Source organism: Panthera pardus, unplaced genomic scaffold (assembly GCF_024362965.1).
Source record: "Panthera pardus isolate Hobbes unplaced genomic scaffold, ASM2436296v1 HiC_scaffold_3, whole genome shotgun sequence".
In the NCBI taxonomy this organism is placed as follows: Eukaryota; Metazoa; Chordata; class Mammalia; order Carnivora; family Felidae; genus Panthera; species Panthera pardus.
This window is the reverse complement of record NW_026526876.1, coordinates 42370019-42388544: the sequence shown is the minus strand read 5'-3', so window position 1 is coordinate 42388544 and position 18526 is coordinate 42370019.

The following is an 18526-nucleotide window of genomic DNA, read 5'->3' as shown; positions in this document are numbered from 1 at the left end:
GTGATTAAATAAGTTATGGGGGGAAGGAATTCTTACTGTTATCCAAATGTCAAACAAGATGAAGTAGGTATCTGTGAACTGATGTAGAAATATTCTCATAAATGTTGTTTATAGTCTGGGGAGGGGCACAGGCAGTTTACAAAACACTTTTGAGGAAAAATAGATACATTCCAAGGCTCTTCCTCCCTTTTTTCTTAGAGTCACTTTCTACTCATGTTTTAGGAAGGAGAGTTTTGTCTTGCATTCACTCCTGAGGTGTTCATCCTGCTTCTCCACTGTTAACTGCCTCATGCCTTCTTTCTAATCTATCTTGAAGTTTTATTTTCCATTTGGGAATCAGAATATTTCTCCAATATGATACTGTTCCTGTTACCTGCTGGCCTCAACAGAGAGGTAACACAGGAAAGAACTGAATGCCCTACACTAAAAAACTCAAAAAAATTATGACTATAAGTCCAAGTCAATAAAAGGATTAGTATATACTTGCCATTTTGTGTGTTGAGCAGAACAAGAAAAGAGGCCTTTGCTTGTTGACACACAGGCCTGAAATGTCTTTCCTGTGGGAGAGTGGAGAGAGGTGAGGAACACTGGCCAGCAGATAACTCCATCTTTTATGTGAGGTCCCTCCAGCTTCCATGGCTGGTTTGGTTCCAGCATCTCCTCCCCTCCTGCTAAAACCTACTTTGACTCTTGGCAAGAATGTCATTAGTAGAGGGGAGACAAGCTTGGTCTGACAGAGTTTAGAGTTAACGGTGCTGTTAAAATAGCTGTCAGAGTAAACCCTGCCAGAATTCATGGCACTCATGAAATAAAGAGAGTAATTTGTTCAAAATCTTATTATCCAGGAGCATGTATATTAGGAAAAGGAAAATGAGGTGCTGCTTAATGTTCCTTGTAACTAAGTATATCTCTTCCCCTAATTCTAACTCATGACCATAAGAAAGGAGTTGACTTTCAATTGAAATGGGCAACAGGGTATTCTTTGATGGGGAAAAATAAATTATATGGCATCCTCAGTTTTTCCTTAGCACATACCATACAAATATGTTCAGACAAGACCATGATGCTCTTGTGAAATTGAGCCAATTCCAGTCTTGGCTTTGGAGTTAGACTAGATATGACTCAACAGTTAGGGACACACTGCCTACTTAGGGTACATTGATGGAAAGGCAAGTCACACAGTGGAGGATGCTGTTGGGTAATGCTTTTCAATCACTGGAGCTGTTTTATGATAAATATTGTATTCAGCAGTATGTATTATGCATGCTTTTTGCAAAATGTCTGCAAACTAATCTCTAACAAGCACAGATGACAGGAAATACTTAATGCAGGGCATTGGCAGCTTGTAGACATGCTGAAATCCAGTGCAGGCAGAAGCTCTCTTACAGACAGAGAGATGAAGGGCTTCACAAATGGGATAATAATGGTCTTCAGTGCCAAGTGGATTTTCATTTAACCAAGGACCTAGAATGCTTCCCAATGTTGTCCTATTCGTCAGTGTTTAAATGAAGCAGGGAGAGGCTAAGTGATTTTCTATAGTTTTCTAGCAAATCTAATGTAGGCGAGTCCTGACATTATATGCACAAAACTCCCCAGTAGGCATCTGGCAGTTTTTTGTGCCCCTCTACCCCACATCCATGAGGTTATGGGAATGCTTAACTGCTGATTACAAATGTCAAGATGTTGATAGGTATGGATTTGAAATAGTCCAGATGTAACCCAGATCTTAGAGACCTAACATTTTATCAGCTCTGAGTCTATAGACAAAGGGAAGCCAAGAACTGAATAGGAAGGATTCAGGGACATATACCCTTCAGGGCTCTGGAAACTATTGACAAAATGAAAAACTACCATTGATTCGGAGGGTTAGATGGTACCCTAGGGATTGTCTCCCTCAACCCCCCCTCTCTTTTTAAACATGAAGAAGTGGAAATCTCATAAGCCATGGTTATAAGGTGACTTACCTAATAATCACGCCATGAGCTAGTGCAGACCAAGAAACGAAACTAACCCAAATCTCTCTGTTTCTTGGACGTTTATAGGAGTTAAGGAGACTTGATTGTTTTTAAACCAATTATTTCCTGGAAATAGAGGGATGAGGTATCAAAGCTTATTTATTCAAATGTTCTTTCAGCCCTACCCTGTAGCCCCTTCTGGGATTCCAATGACACACATACTGGATATTTCCAAATGTTACTGTCCTACAGGTTTCTGAGGCTGTACTCCCCCTCCCCACCCTCCCATTTTCTCTCTGTTATGATTGGGTCTATTTTTTTGATGTATCTTCAGATTATGGATTCTACCCTCTGTCATCTCTACTACTTAGTCCATTCCCTGTGTTTTTAAAAAATTTGTTATTTTATTTTTTAGTTGTATAATTTCCTTTTGTTTCTTCCTATTTTTTTTTTTCACTGAGATTTGCTGTTTTTTAAATTTGCTTCAAGAGAATTTATAATTGTTGAAGCATTTTTTATGATAGCTGCTTTATATATTCTGGGCACATCATTCTGACATCTGATTTATCTTGGCCTTGGCGTCAGTTGATTGTCTTTTCTGTGTCAAGTTGTGATTTTCCTGATTCGTGGTATGATGAGTTTTTAATCTATATCCTGGACACTTTGCCTATTACATTAGGACACTCTAGGTTTTATTTAAATCTTCTACTTTAGCAGGCAGTCACCCTGTTTAAGGTTTAGCATGCATGTCTTGGCTAACTTTTATGGGGTGTGTTTCCAATAAGAGTTTAATATTCAGAGGCTATACCCTGTGTTTTTATACTCTGTTGTTTTCTGCTGGTGTTGCCTGAGGAGGGCAGAAGGAACTGCCCTAGGCTGTGCCACCTCGCTATCTCTTAGTTGGAAAAGGGTCTGTGGACAAAAGGAAGTTCATCGCCAGTGATGCACGCTCTCCAGGTGTTGTCCAGAGACTCCCATTTGATCCCAGAAGAGGAACAAGCCTACCTGGGCTGCCTTCTGTTGCTAGGTCTGTGACCGGGAAATAGCAGGCCTGGTTGCTTTTTCCTGCTGGATTGTAAGTAGGGTGTAGGGTGTCTTAAGAATACCTTTTGCTGTGTTGTTCCTTCAGTCCTGGCAAACAAGTTTGTCTTCCTCTAACCACCTTTCAGAGTTCTCCTTTAATCACCTCTGGCTTTATTTCCAGGGATTATAATGGTATTTAATAGTGGAAGAACAGGGAAAAAAGAAGTCTCTGTCATCATGTCTGGATTATACTCTCTCTGATTTCACTTTTATTGTCATTTTGTTCTCTTATGGTGTGTGTGTGTGTGTGTGTGTGAGAGAGAGAGAGAGAGAGAGAGAGAGAGAGAGAGAGAGAGAGAAAGTGAGAGAGAGAGAGAAAATGAGAGAAAGAGAGAGTGAGAGAAAATTAGCAACCGAAAGAATATGGGGCATGGTGTCCCAAACAATGGTTTGGTCTTATTGGCCTTGACTCTGTCAGATACTCAGTAAACCCCATAACATTTGCTACAGTGAGCCCAGAAGGTTTAACTAAATCACTGTTTTTGAGGTATGGGTTGTGGAGGAAGGGATGACAGCCTTGCAATGAAACATTCACTTTGTGAGGATGTGGTATGATTTCAGAGACTTTTGAACCTAGACATTGAAGCAGCTGGGAAATGAGACCATAGTGTTTCTTTGTCATCAGATCTATGCTTTTCTTATATGAAGACTTTTGTGATTTTACAAAAGGGCTTGCAGCAACTTCATGATCATGTATGACCTAATAGGTTGTGTTTTGTTTTGTTTTGTTTTTTTTCATGTGGGTCCAGTGGGAAGTCAGACTTAGGGATGGGTCCACAGAGCACTTCATCCAAAAATCTAATCACTTTTTGGAATAATCTCAAATTTATAGAAGAGTTGCAAGTATAGTTTAAAGAACTTCCTTTTTCTCCAAACCATTTGAGAGCAAATTGCTATCACTTCCAAATACTTGAGCGTGTATTTCCTACAAACAAGGACATCTTTCTATAGAACTAAAATACAATCATAAAAATGAGGAATTTAACATTGATACATTGCTGCCATCACATTCTCAAATGTTTTTTTCAAAATTTGCCATTAGTCTTAATAATGTCTTTTCTGGAAAAAGGATATGATGCAGAATAATGCATTGCACTTAGATGTCGTGTCTCTTTCACCTTCAATTTGGAGCAGTTCCTCAATCTTAAGTTTTAAGACCTTGACTCTTACAAGAAGCTCAGATAGGGCCAACTTCTGGGTGTGTGACCTGTCTAGTCATGTGGGGACCCACACTTAGAAGGCCTCCACACTTGGTTTTATGCTCTGATGTTACGTCTTGAAATTTTTAATAAATTAATAAAATTTAATCAATAAATTTTGTTAATAAGTTTATTTTTATTTATTTTGAGAGAGAGAGAGAGAGAGAGAGAGAGAGAGAGAGCATAAGTGGGGGAGGGGCAGAGAGAGAATCCCAAGCACTATCAGCACAGAGCCTGATGTGGGGCTGGAATTCATGAATTGTGAGATCATGACCTGACCCGAAATCAAGAGTCTGTTGCTCTACCGACTGAGCTAGCTAGGCACCCTGAAAATTCCATTTTAATGCATGAAAAGTTAATCATATTTCCATCCTTTTAGATCTTTAAGACAATTGAGGTTTGTTTTTCCTTGTTTTCTATTTCTTAGAGGAAATCTGACCAAAGACATATCAGGTTGGTTTCTACTGAGTTCTCCTACTTCACAAATTACAAAGTAGGGAAGTTCCATAATCAAATCAAGGTCCAATGATAAATCCAGAGAGTTTCAATGAATTAAAAAAAAAAACAACCATGTAGGTACATATTTAGTCTATATCTGAGACTAAATTGTTAACCAAGTTTCCGATATACATTCAGAATTACTGAGCATGTTGATTACACTTTACAGGCTCAGTACTATTCTTAGTAAGATATAAGAGTGCCACATTACTTTATTCTTCATTGGGATATGCTGTCTACTTCTCTGCCTCACTTCTGTAAATTGCCTAATCCCAAGAAAGGTTATAATTTGACTTTCTAGCTTACCTTAAAGGGTCATCAGGTTTGATTTCATCATTGTAGTTTCCATTACCTCAGCAGTCCAAGACTCCCATCTGAACTATTACTCTGTTTATCTCCAGTCTGATCTAATCCTCCACGCTTCCTTTAGTCCACAGAGTCACCTGGAACCCATCAGTAAGATACATTAGACCCTCAGTCTGTGGTATGAATACTTCATGGGTTTTCTTATCCTAATTGAAACTTTGCTATGCTTAAGGACCTTGATTCTCTGCTATCCTACTGTTTGGGGGCTCTTTCTTTCTTTCTTTCTTTTCTTTCTTTTCTTTCTTTTCTTTCTTTTCTTTTCTTTCTTTTTTTTTCTTTCTGTATCCTGTGTTCCATGGAGGTTGGAAGAGGGGATAGGTGTTTCCCTTATGTTTCATTTACTAGATTGTTTTTCCCTTCCCATACTGCTCCTTAAATCCTGTTACTTTTTTCTAGTCAATTCTGTTTCAACTTTCCTGCTTTTTGAAGTGGCTATTTCACACCATTACTCAAATTTTTCTTCTCACTATTAACTTGACCTTGTTGATGTCACCAGTAAGATAAAAGGAGTCATAAGGAACTACCTCATCTAATGTATTTTTTCTCTTCCCTGTTAAGATGGCTACACTTTCATTGGCTGCCTGCTGTATGTAAGACTGATCCTTCCACTTATGTGCTAGATGACATTCTTTCTCATTCAAGGACTTTAATCCTGCACTTATTCATTCCCTTTTTTTCCTGAATCCTCACCCCCCTCCCCGCCCCCTGCCAAAATGCACTTACTTCATTTTTGTGATAGGTAGCCTCTAAGATGATCCCCCTTTGATTCTTGTCTCCTGGTATTCAGACCTTAGTGTAGTCTCTTTCTACATTGTACAAGAGTTTGTATGATCAGTAGCCTAAGTGATAATATGTTAGTTCTAAAATTAGGTTATAAAGGACACTGAGGTTTCTTTCTGTCTCTTTCCTCATTCACTCTGGAGGAAGCTTGCTGTCATTCTTCCCATATGTCACCCAGTAAGGAACTCATACGTCTGGTCAACAGCAGTGCGTGTAAGCTGGAAGCAGATCCTCTGCACCAGTCAAACCTTCAGATGACTGTAATCATAGCCAACATTTTTACTGCAACCTCTGAGCCAGAACTACCCAGATAAACTGCTCCCAGTTTCCTGTCTCATAGAAACAGTGTGGGAATAAATGTATTGCTTTAAGCTACTAAACTTTGAGATAATTTGCTATGCAACAATAGATGACTAATACACCACACAGTCATACTTGAATATCTTGCTTCTTAACCAGGCCCTTTTTTAATTCTGTGTATCTCTTTAGCTCCTGCCCTGATCCCCTACTCTGCTTGCCATGTCTCACTTTCCTATAGTTTCTCAGTTCACTCCACTCAGATTTCTCATGTTAAGGCTTCTGAAGACTTCAGTGTTATATCCAATGGTCAATATATATTTCAATTGTAATAATACAATTGGCCTCTCCTTGGCAGTATTTAAATTGAAGAATTTTCTTTATTTGACTTCCAGGACAAACTCCCTGGCTTTTTTCCAGTGTTACTTGATGTGCAAGCCCAGGTCCATTGTTCACTCCTCCTCCTCCTTCCCATCATTAAGTGTGGCCATGTCCGTGGAGCTGTGTGTGTTCTAACTACTGATCTTTTAATTTACACCATACCAAACAATAGTTGTAAAGTCAAATAATGGATAGTTAAAAATTTCCCTGAACATGAAAAATCAGTGTTGAATTTTTTTTTTCTATTTGGGGAACAAATAAATATTGGTTATTTACCAGGACTAAATGTAACTTCTTATTTTTCTCAGAATTCTTTCTGAACACTAATTGTGTACCCATCCATAATTGCCAGGCTAACAACAATACAGATATTTATATATATTTCAAGCTTTCCCTTATATTGAGAGCCCTGGTTTAAAAGAAGTTTCTACCCAGGCTCCAGAAGGTTGATTGTGATTCCATATGAGTAACTGCTTGTAAGTTTGAGGCTAGAGATTTACTTTGACTTCACAGGCAAACGAATTAGTCCAAACTCCTCTGATTCCACGAGACAACATCTGCTCTCAGATACACATGTAAACACATGCCTCACATGCTACTCTACTTGTTAGAAGGACAGTGTAGTGGCACACAGAAGTTGGAGGTGACAAGGGAACAGGTACCTAGAGGGGTATTGACTTTTTTCAGTGCTGGCCTTCATTGTCTCTGATGAATTCCAGTCTGCTCTATAAAATTAAAGAACAGCTTTAGAGCAGCTGAAACTGAATACAAAATAGAGTGGAAGGTGAATCATTTATATGTTTCTTCATAGGGCTTTCTACTTTTTTTTTTTAATGTTTATTTTTGAGAGAGAGAGAAAGAGACAGAGCACAAGCGGGAGAGGGGCAGAGAGAGAGAGACACACACAGAATCAGAGAAGCAGGCTCCAGGCTCTGAGCTGTCAGCACAGAGCCTGACATGGGGCTTGAACCCACAGACCATGACATCATGACATCATGACCTGAGCCGAAGTCAGACGCTTAAACGACTGAGCTACCCAGGTACCCCATGCTTTCGACTTCTGAAGCAAGCTTATATGGATTCATATGTCACAGGTGAGACATATACATATGTCTCATACACACACACACACACACACACATATATACATACATACACCCTTTTGTTTATGGCTACTTACCATTCCTCCAGTCCTTTTCACACATTGGATTTCTCTTGAGGACCCAGCACAGAAGCACTGCTGTGCCTTTAAAGGAACCGTGCACACATAGGCATGTTAATGCAAAGTTTCATGGTATTAACAATACCATCTGATTGCTTATAAGGAAGCAGCTGTTACACAGGTCAAAATATTACACAATATGTTCAGAATTAAAATTTTGCATTAATTTTAATGAATTGATTCGTGTTTTTAATACTGTTCAAAAGGCCTAGAATAAGAATATATGAAAGTTCTTATTACTGCAGGATGCATCATTGGGTAATAATGCATGTCCTGAACTGTCTTAGCCACATCAATGCTCTATAAACTGCATTTTTCCCCACTCGACCCATTAAAATGAATAAAGATTAGTCTTGATTGGCTCTGTTAGGACTAGTATTTAATTCAGAGTAAAATTAAAGTGGAACATTCTGCTATGGTAAATTTAAATATTACATGGAAAAAAATCAAAATTTGTGGGGCATATTAGTCATGCTTAGTCTTATCCACCATGCTTAGTCTTATCCAACATGAAATCATTTAAGAATCATTTTAGTAGTCTATATTTGATTTTGTTTAAATTTGATGAAATTTAATTCGATTCATTACACTTTTTGGAGCCTCATGTATTTTGTCTATGAAATGAACTAGGTGAGAATACAGAAGTTCATGGTGACCTATACCTTTCCATGTATAAAATTCTCATATTTTATTTTATTAAAAATTTTTTTTAATGTTTATTTATTTTTTATTTTTGAGAGAGAGACAGAGCATGAGCAGGGGAGAGACAGAGAGAGAGGGAGATACAGAATCCAAAGCAGGCTCCAGGCTCTGAGCTGTCAGCACAGAGCCTGATGCGGGGCTTGAACTCACAAACCGTGAGGTCATGACCTGAGCTGAAGTCGGCTGCTTAACCAACTGAGCCACCCAGGCGCCCCTAAAATTCTCATATTTTAAAGCAACATTTGTATAAAACATAGTAGGCATGATGCAGTGTGATTGCTACTGGTGGGAATATAGTGATGTGGGATGTAGATAGAAGTTAGCATAGCCCCTGCTCTCAAGGATATTACACTAGTTTCAGAAACAATTTACTACTATGATACAGAGGTAAGCAAATATTTTAGAGAGGTACAGACACATGCTGCGGGAAGATTAAGGAGAAAAGAATCCTGTCCAACTTCATGGATCAGGCTGCATGTCAAGGTGATGGTGACATTTGAGATGGGTACTGAAGGATTTTGATAGGTATAGAGTGCAATGAGAAAAAAGAGAATTTTATCTGGAGCACACATAACCAAGCAGAGATGGAAAAGCAAAGAACATGTCCAGAAAATCCAGAGACTACTCTTAGTTTGATTGGAATGCAAGATACATGCAAAGAAGTAAGTTTGTTCTGGAAAACCTTAATGGTCAAATTGAGAATTCAACTTAATTCAGTGTGTGGAGGGGAGCTATTAAAGGTTTTTTTTAATAGAAAGTTGAAATGAATAAGAAGATTATTCTGGCTAGGATTTGGAGAGATGATACTGGTAAGTAAGGAAAGAGAAAAAAAGACAAATGGGAGAAGCCAGAGTAACAAAGCATTCATTCATTAAAAATATTTACTGAGTAAATACTAAGTGCCCCAATGCCTACTCCTTATTGAATATATTAGAGACAGAATTTATTAATTTTTAAAGTATCCATTTAACTTTGAGAGGGAAAATAGATGTCATTAATGTGCACTTTTTGAAGACAAGACTTTCTATTAATTTTTAAAAAATGTTATTTTATTATTTTTGAGAGAGACAGAGTGTGAGTGGGAGAAGGAGAAGAGAGAGAGGGAGGCACAGAATCTGAAGCAGGCTCCAGGCTGAGCCCGATGCAGGGCTCGAACTCAGAACTGCGAGATCATGACCTGAGCCGAAGTTGGATGCTTAACTGATTGAGCCACTCAGGCACCCCTTAATATTTGAAATCAAAGAGGGCTGGGCTCTGGATAAGTAATAATAAAACTGAAGGTAAAGTCTACCCAAATAAAGAGGGAATGTTTTATAAAAGATTTTAGTGGCTGATAATTCTAATATCTTTATGGGATGAGAACATTTTTGTTACTTGGCTTATTTGTATGCCTCAGGCTTATTATAGGGATTATAAAACTCCTAGTTATGACTCTAAAGCAGATTTCCCTAGAAGTGGCCCATGGTGCCAGGCCATTTCCTAGCAGATTTCTCAAATTAAGGTCCATGAGTTGATGAATGAGCATCTCTAGAAGGAGTGGCTTTTCAATACCAGATGAAACAAGAAACAAAACAAATAACACAGAAATTGTGCTTTTCAATCAGGCTATGAAGTAAACAAGGAAGGCTTGATGAACTGAATTCCTGTGTGTGTGAGAGAGAGAGTAAGCGAGCAAGCAGTCCCTTAGACATGATGGAGAAGGTGCCCGGTTTGGGTATCTCCAGGTGATCTGACATTACATAAAATTTTGCAGGGATGAGGAAAAACCAGGTGAGACTTTAAATAATAGTGTAGTGGAATACACTGGAATCTGTACATAATCAGACTCATTCTAAACATTGGATTCCTTTGCTGTACCCTCCTCCCACCTCAATTTTTGCCAAGAATGTGTGGAGGAAGGTCTAGAAGGCAGATAATTTTTTTTTTTTTACAGAAATGTGCACATTCTCACATTATTTAGATTCTATAACTCTTTTGGATTTGGATTAAATGATGAACCAAAACTATCTAAAAATGTGGCCCAATCCCACTTCCATTTCAAATACTGTCAAGATCAAAAGGATTGATTTTTGATAGTGTTGCAGGAAGTTGGAGGTTGGGCTAATGGGGTGAGCTCAGACTGATTAAAACTGCATCCCTTCCCCAAACTCAAGTGTTTAGTGATGGGAATGCTCAGCCTTCTGCCATAGCCTTCAGACATAGAGAAGGAACAAAACAAAATGTTCTGTTATCACTGTGCTTTTATATACAATGTCCAGAATACAATGAAAATCATAAGATATGTGAATAAAGTAAGCCTGGGTCTGGGCCACACATGAAATAGCTAAATCAGAATCTGTGGAACTGCTATATGCAAGAAAGTGCTTAAATGGAGGAGGTTGCATGTGAAGAAAAGAAGGAACATAATAAAGGTGAAAGAAACAAGATTGTTTTGTGTCATGAGTGCTAGGAAGGTGAAATGAGGAAGGAAGAGAAATATTGCATAGGAGATGAGGCAGGGTATAAACTAAGATAAAATCATGTTGGTTTCTTTATTTCGTAAAAAAATAGTCTCCTCTTCTGTTTTTTTTAATTAAAAATTTTTAATATTTTATTTTTGAGAGAGAGAGAGAAAGAGAGAGAGAGAATGAGTGGGGGAGGGTTACAGAGAGAGGAAGACAGAATCTGAAGCGGGCTGTAGGCTCCGAGCTGTCTGAACAGAGTACAACATGGGGCTCAAACCCACAAACCACAAAATCATGACCTGAGCCAAAGTTGGATGCTTAACAGATGCCCCAATAGTCTCCTCTTTTGTAAACCAGAAGTAGAGTTTATAAAAAATTAGGACTCAGTCCATGGAAATTTTAATTTGCCATTGAGAATTTATAAGAATAGCTTGATATTTCAAAGATTGCTTTTCTTAAAATGCCTTTGTTTCTCAAACTGAGTTAGGCCATCTCTAAAGACAATATTCCATTATGCCTACAAGATTAGCGATTTCTAATAAAAAAAAAAAAGGGAAGGCACAAATTATTCCTTGTGGCTAATTGTACTTTATCAAGCTATTAATTTTAATCAGAAAGCTAATGTGGTAGGCTGCAAGGAATGGAGAATTAACCAGATGCTCATTGATAACTTAGAAGTGAAAATTCTAAACAATGAATATTTCCTCTGTTATCCTATTTAAACAGATGTTCTGCCTAATCTGCATTCACTTTTCTTAGTATCTTATCTTTGACCTTTCTTTTGAAGGTATTCATGGAAGAGAATGTCAGTATTTACTACCTGCTGTGCTTCCATCTGTCTAAGCAGCGCATGGATACACACAAATTATATTTTCTTTGTATGACTTTGAATGACAGAAGCATAACCAAGACTTCATAGACATAGAATGATCAGATATTATCTTTTTAGTCCCAGGATAAACTATAACATCATCTTACATCTGGATGGTTTATACAAGGAACAGGTGCTTTCAGACACTTCAAACTAGAAATCCTGATTTCCAGATTCCTCAGAGGTTTCTCAAAACAGATTTTTTTTTTTTTTTGGCCTGCACATTTGGCCATTTTGTTATTAATTTTCTCTGCATGGACAGGTGGGCTGTGATAGAAGAGCAACAGTAATTATTTGTGATATGGCTGTGTTATTGTAACTGTCCAGTCAACTAAGTCCTCCTGTTTTCAGTCTCAGGTGTCCATTGATGATTTGGGGTGAAAAGCTCAGTCTGAAAAGAGCTTCGGCTATTTGGGATTTCTTTGTTGAAATAGTTTGGTAATTTTCCAAGTGGACAGGGACCTGAAACAGATAAAAGTATCTGTTCATGGCAGAAAAGAATTTAAGTTCTTAGCATATACCTAATTTCTAACAGATATGTTGGGGTTGTAGACTTCCTCTATCAAAAAAAAGACAAAAACTTTAGGTTGATGTTGATATTATTTGCGTACAATTTGGGGATACTATTCCTCAAGACTAATCCATTTGATGAAAGTGGTACAATGAAATAGTTCCTGTTGTCTTCCTGTGTGAATATATCTGTCTCCATAAACTCTTGGCATAGACAGCATAAAGGGTGTATTTATTATCTATTTATACATGTCAAGTTCCACCAAAGCTTAGTGCCTTAAAACAATAAACATTTATTCTCTCACAGATTCCAAGTCAGGAATCCAGGAATGGTTTAGATTAATGATATTTCATAAGGTTCACTCCAGAGCTACCTGGGATTGTTATCTGAAGACATGGCTGAAACTGGGGTGGGGGGGGGGGCCCCCCCGGGGGGGGGGGTGGGAAATGTTCACTTCCAAGGTGGGAATTTTAAAACTGAAAATATAATACATGAAATAAAAATTCACTGGATGGACTCAGTAGCAGACGGGAGAGGGCAGAGATTGGTAAAATTGTTTTTGTTTTTGTTTTGAGCATGACCCAGTTATAATTTTAAGAAACTGACTTTGAATGCAATGATGTAGGCAGGTTGAACATAAAAGAACGGAAAAAGATACACAATGCAAACACTAGTCAAAAGCAAACTAGAATGACCATATAATGTACTGCAAAGTAGATTTCAGAGCAGAGAAAATTATTGGGATAAAGAGGGACATCAAGTAATAACAAAAGTTCAGTTTAGTAAGAGGATACAATAATTTTAAATATGAATACCAAACAACAGAATTTTAAAATTCATGAAGCCAAAGTGACAGAACAAAGGAAAAATACACAAATCTACAATTATAGTTGAGGACTTCAATATCCCTATGTCAATCACTGGTAGAAACATTTGACAGAAAATCAGGGATCTAGAAGAGCTCAACACTCAACAACAGGATCTAATTAGCATTTACAGCACATGCTATCCAATAAAATCAGAATACACATTCTTTTCAAGTACTCATGGAACATTTTACCAAGATGGACCATGTCCTGGACCATTAAAAAAAAAGCCTTAATAAAGTTAAAGAAGTGAAATATTTTTTTTTTAAATGCTCTTTTACAATAATGGAATCAAATTGGAAATCTATACCAGAAAGATAACAGGAAAACCCTAAACATCTGGAAATTAAAAAAGCATAGTTCTGGGGCGCCTGGGTGGTGCAGTAGGTTAAGCGTCCGACTTCAGCCAGGTCACGATCTCGCGGTCCGTGAGTTCGAGCCCCGCGTCAGGCTCTGGGCTGATGGCTCGGAGCCTGGAGCCTGTTTCCGATTCTGTGTCTCCCTCTCTCTCTGCCCCTCCCCCGTTCATGCTCTGTCCCTCTCTGTCCCTAAAATAAATTAAAAAAAAACGTTGAAAAAGAAAAAAGAAAAAAAAAATTAAAAAAAAAAAAAAAGCATAGTTCTAAATATTCCATGGGTCAAATAGGAAGTCTCAAGGGAAATCAAATCAATAGATTTGGAATGTGTCCAAGAATTTGCATTTCTTACAAGTTTCCAGTTGATAATGATGTTGCTGGTTCGTGGTAGGGGTAGGAACAGAGCAATGGTGGACCACATTTTGAAAACCACAGATGTGGAGCATTAGAAATGCAGAGCTCCCTCCCAGCGCCACCCCCCCCCCCCCCCCCCCCGCCAAAGTATTTACATTGTGCATAGAGTCCAGCAATGCCACCTCAAGCTCTTCTCTTTTTGGAGTAATAGGAACTTTTTTTTTTCTTCTCATATAAGCAGCTTTATTTATTTATTTATTTTTGAACAGCTTACGGGTATTTATTATACTGTTTCAACATTTTTGTAGATTTTTTTTAACTTTTTACTTTTTAAAATTTATATCCAAATTAGTTAGCATATAGTGCAACAATGATTTCAGGAGTAGATTCCTTAGTGCCCCTTACCCATTTATCCTATCCCCCCTCCCACAACCCCTCCAGCAACCCTCAGTTCTCCATATTTATGAGTCTCTTCTGTTTTGTCCCCCTCCCTGTTTTTGTATTATTTTTGTTTCCCTTCCCTTATGTTCATCTGTTTTGTCTCTTAAAGTCTTCATATGAGTGAAGTAATATGATTTTTGTCTTTGTCTAATTTTGCTTAGCATAATACTGTCCAGTTCTATGCACGTAGCTGCAAATGGCAAGATTTCATTCTTTTTGATTGCCGAGTAATACTCCATCACACACACACACACACACACACACACACACACACACACCCCACATCTTCTTTATCCCTTTATCCATTCATCTATCGATGGACATTTGGGCTCTTTCCATACTTTGGCTATTGTTGATAGTGCTGCTATAAACATGGGGGTGCATGTGTCCCTTCGAAACAGCACACCTATATCCCTTGGATAAATGCCTAATAGTACAATTCCTGGGTCATAGTTAGTTCTATTTTTAGTTTTTTGAGGAACCTCCATACTGTTTTCCAGAGTGGCTGCACCAGCTTGCATTGCCACCAACAATGCAAAAGAGATCCTCTTTCTCCACATCCTCGCCAACATCTGTCATTGCCTGAGTTGTTAATGTTAGCCATTCTGATAGGTGTAAGGTGGTATCTCATTGTGGTTTTGATTTGTATTTCCCTGATAATGAGTGATGTTGAGCATTTTTTCATGTGTCGTTTGGCCATCTGGGTGTCTTCCTTGGAGAAATGTCTATTCATGTCTTTTGCCCATTTCTTCACTGGATTATTTGTTTCTTGGGTGTTGAGTTTGATAAGTTCTTTATAGATTTTGGATACTGACCCTTTATCTGATATGTTATTTGCAAATATCTTCTCCCATTCTGTCAGTTGCCTTTTCGTTTTGCTGATTGTTTTCTTTGCTGTGCGGAAGCTTTTTATTTTGATGAGGTCTCAATAGTTAATTTTTGCTTTTGTTTTCCTTGCCTCCAGAGACATGTTGAGTAAGAAGTTGCTGCGGCCAAGATCAAAGAGGTTTTTGCCAGCTTTCTCCTCGAGGATTGTGATGGCTTCCTGTCTTACATTTAGGTCTTTCATCCATTTTGAGTTTATTTTTGTGTCTGGTGTAAGAAAGTGGTCCAGGTTCATTCTTCTGCATGTTGCTGTCCAGTTTTCTCAGCACCACTTGCTGAAGAGACTGTCTTTTGGAATAATAGGAATTTATGATTATGTGCCCTCTACTTATACATTTGTCTCTACTGAAGTTTAATTTACATTTATACCCCATGACACCAATGAGGATGTATGTATGTGTGTGTGCCCTTTTGCCTGGTATCCTTGCTGCTTGACACACGTTTCCCTGCTCAGCCCCTGGAGACCTGTTTGTGGCTCCTGTTCAGAGAGTGTATTCGCATGACAGCACATAGAGTGTATAGTGTAATATTTGCCATTACTTGATACGTGCAAACTGAGAAAACCATATCCTCATGCAGGATATGTTTTTTTTTTTTTCTTTTTCACAAGAGGTTTATGTACTTGCAAAATTTAATAAAAGGTGAAAATCTACAAATGACACAAATTAATAATATTGTGTTCCTATGTGTGTCAGACATTGGATTTAAAATATATATTATGGTGTATGGTAGCCATCTATATTTACAAGTTCTATAATGCTTTTACTTCAAATTTTTGATCTAAGAAAAGTAATAAATTTGTATAATTTAGTAAGTCATGTTTGCTGGTTAGCTGGATTAAATCAGTTATTAGCTGGTGGTCTAAACAAACAAGTAAATAAATAAATAACACAAAGACCAAAACAAACAAATAAAAACACCATAGTTTCATTTTTTAAAAATGAACAATTTTTAGAACACCTACAAGAATAGAAAATACTTGTAAGGACTTTAAGTCTTTTTAATTAACAAATCATTACCTGTCACCAACAGTAGAGTTTTTAATGTTTGTTTATTTTTAAGAGAGAGAGCACAAGAGGAGGAGGGGCAGAGAGAGAGGGAGACTGTAAAGATAGGGAGACATAGAATTTGAAGCAGGCTCCAGGCTCTGAGCTATCAGCACAGAGCCTGATATGGGGTTCAAACTCATGAACCATGAGATCATAACCTGAGCCAAAGTTAGGCTCTTCACTGACTGAGCCACCTTGGTGTCCGTAGAGCTACAATTAAACAAAAATCGAATGAAGATGAAATTGAGATACTTTTTTAATCCATGTCTTGCTTTCTCTTTATCATATTTAAGTGGAAATTTTAAATTTTCCTTTCTGTGAAAGTTTTAGGGCCTCCAGCTTCCTTGCCGATGATTAGCCAAATACATGCAGAAAATTACTGGCCTATGGGTCAGAAGCATTTAAATTCTTGCTTGTACCTATTTGTTAAGAACAGGTGGGGCTCCAGCTATGTCCAGGAGTAGAACCAATGTTAATGGCTGCCAAAACAGGATGCTGACAACATCCTCTACAGAGTCTTGTCAGTTAATTTTAATGACACTAGTATAGCAACTAACTGACTCCATTAACTGACTCTCTCTACTAAACTAATAGTTTAATTAATGTTGATTGCCTATTAGGTTTACTCTTTAAGTAGCACAAATACACACACACACACTTTTTTTTCCCCTTTAAGATCTGTAGTCTACTTCATTACACATTAAGATTAATTTCTAGCTTTATGACAGAGGGGCTGGTTGCTATTTGTTAGGAATGAATTTATTTTTTTTTCCCTGGATTATTGGAATGATGCTGTGAATACATGTATTTGTTTTTCCTCTAGCTAACATGTTTGAAGCACCCACACCATGGCAGTCAATGATTTAGGCATGGGATCCCAATTACCATGTAGTCCTATTGTCATATAAGCCACACAGGGTACATCAACTTGATTCATCCTCAGCACCCACGACATGGACTTTCCAACGATCTTTTGAAGTCTGTAACCTTGTGTTCAGGCTAAGATTAAATGGTGAGATTTTCTCAAATCTTGATGGGTAGAAGGAGTGGAGTTGGGATTTTCATTTTAAAGTCTGAGGATGCTTTTCTTTATCACTAAAGAAAGAGGCTTAAAGTTGTTTAAACTTTTTATTTTCAGATAGTCTAGAGTTGCAGAAAAATTGTGATAATAGTATAGACAGTTCCCGTATATTCCACAGCCACTTTGCTTTATATTTATATCTTACGTTCATGTGGTACATTTATTACAATTAATGAACCAGTGTTGATACATTATTATTATCTGGAGTCCATATTTTATTCAGATTTCCTCAGTTTTTACCTAATTTTCTATTCCAGGAACCCATCCAGAAAACCATATTCTATTTAATTGTCATTTCTCCTCAGGCTCTTCTTGGCTGTCATACTTTCAAATTTTCCTTAGTTTTGATAACCTTGGGTTTTGAGAAGTAGTCAGATGGTTTGTAGAAGGTCTCTTAGTTGGAATTTGATGTTTTTCTCATGATTAGATTGGCATTATGAGTTTTGGGGAGGAATAATCACAGAGGTAATGTGCCATTCCCATCACATCATATCAAGGGGACATACTATCTGTGTAGCTTAACCTGCTGAGGTTAACCTTGATCAAGCCTGCATGAGGTTGCGTTTTGTAACAAGTGTCTCCACTGTAAAGTTATTCTCCCCTCCCCTCACCCTTTTTTATACTGTACTCTTAGGAAGCACTCACTGTACAAAGCCCCCACTGAAGTAATGGAAAGTTATGCTTCATCTTTTTCTTTTTTTAATTAAAATTTTTTTTTAACATTTATTGATTATTGAGAGACAGAGAGAGACAGAGCGTGAGCAGGGGAGGGGCGGAGAGAGGGAGACACAGAATCTGAAGCAGGCTTCAGCCTCTGAGCAGTCAGCACAGAGCCCGACATGGGGCTCGAACTCACGAACCGTGAGATCATGACCTGAGACGAAGTCAGACGCTTGACCAACTGAGCCACCCAGGCACCCCTATGCTTCATCTTTGTAAAGAATTATATGTATGTGCATAAATTATGTGGAATGTCTCTGCATGGAAGATTTGTCTGTTGTCCTCCATTTATTTATATATTCAATCATTCAGTATGGGTTGATGGGTATATTTTATGTCAGAATCCAATACTGCTTTATTATTTAGTACTTTGATGCTCAAATTATTCTGCTTTAGCAATTGAGCACTCTTTCTGTTGGCTCTTGTGTCCCTTTGACATAATTCCTATCACTGTATCTGCATGCG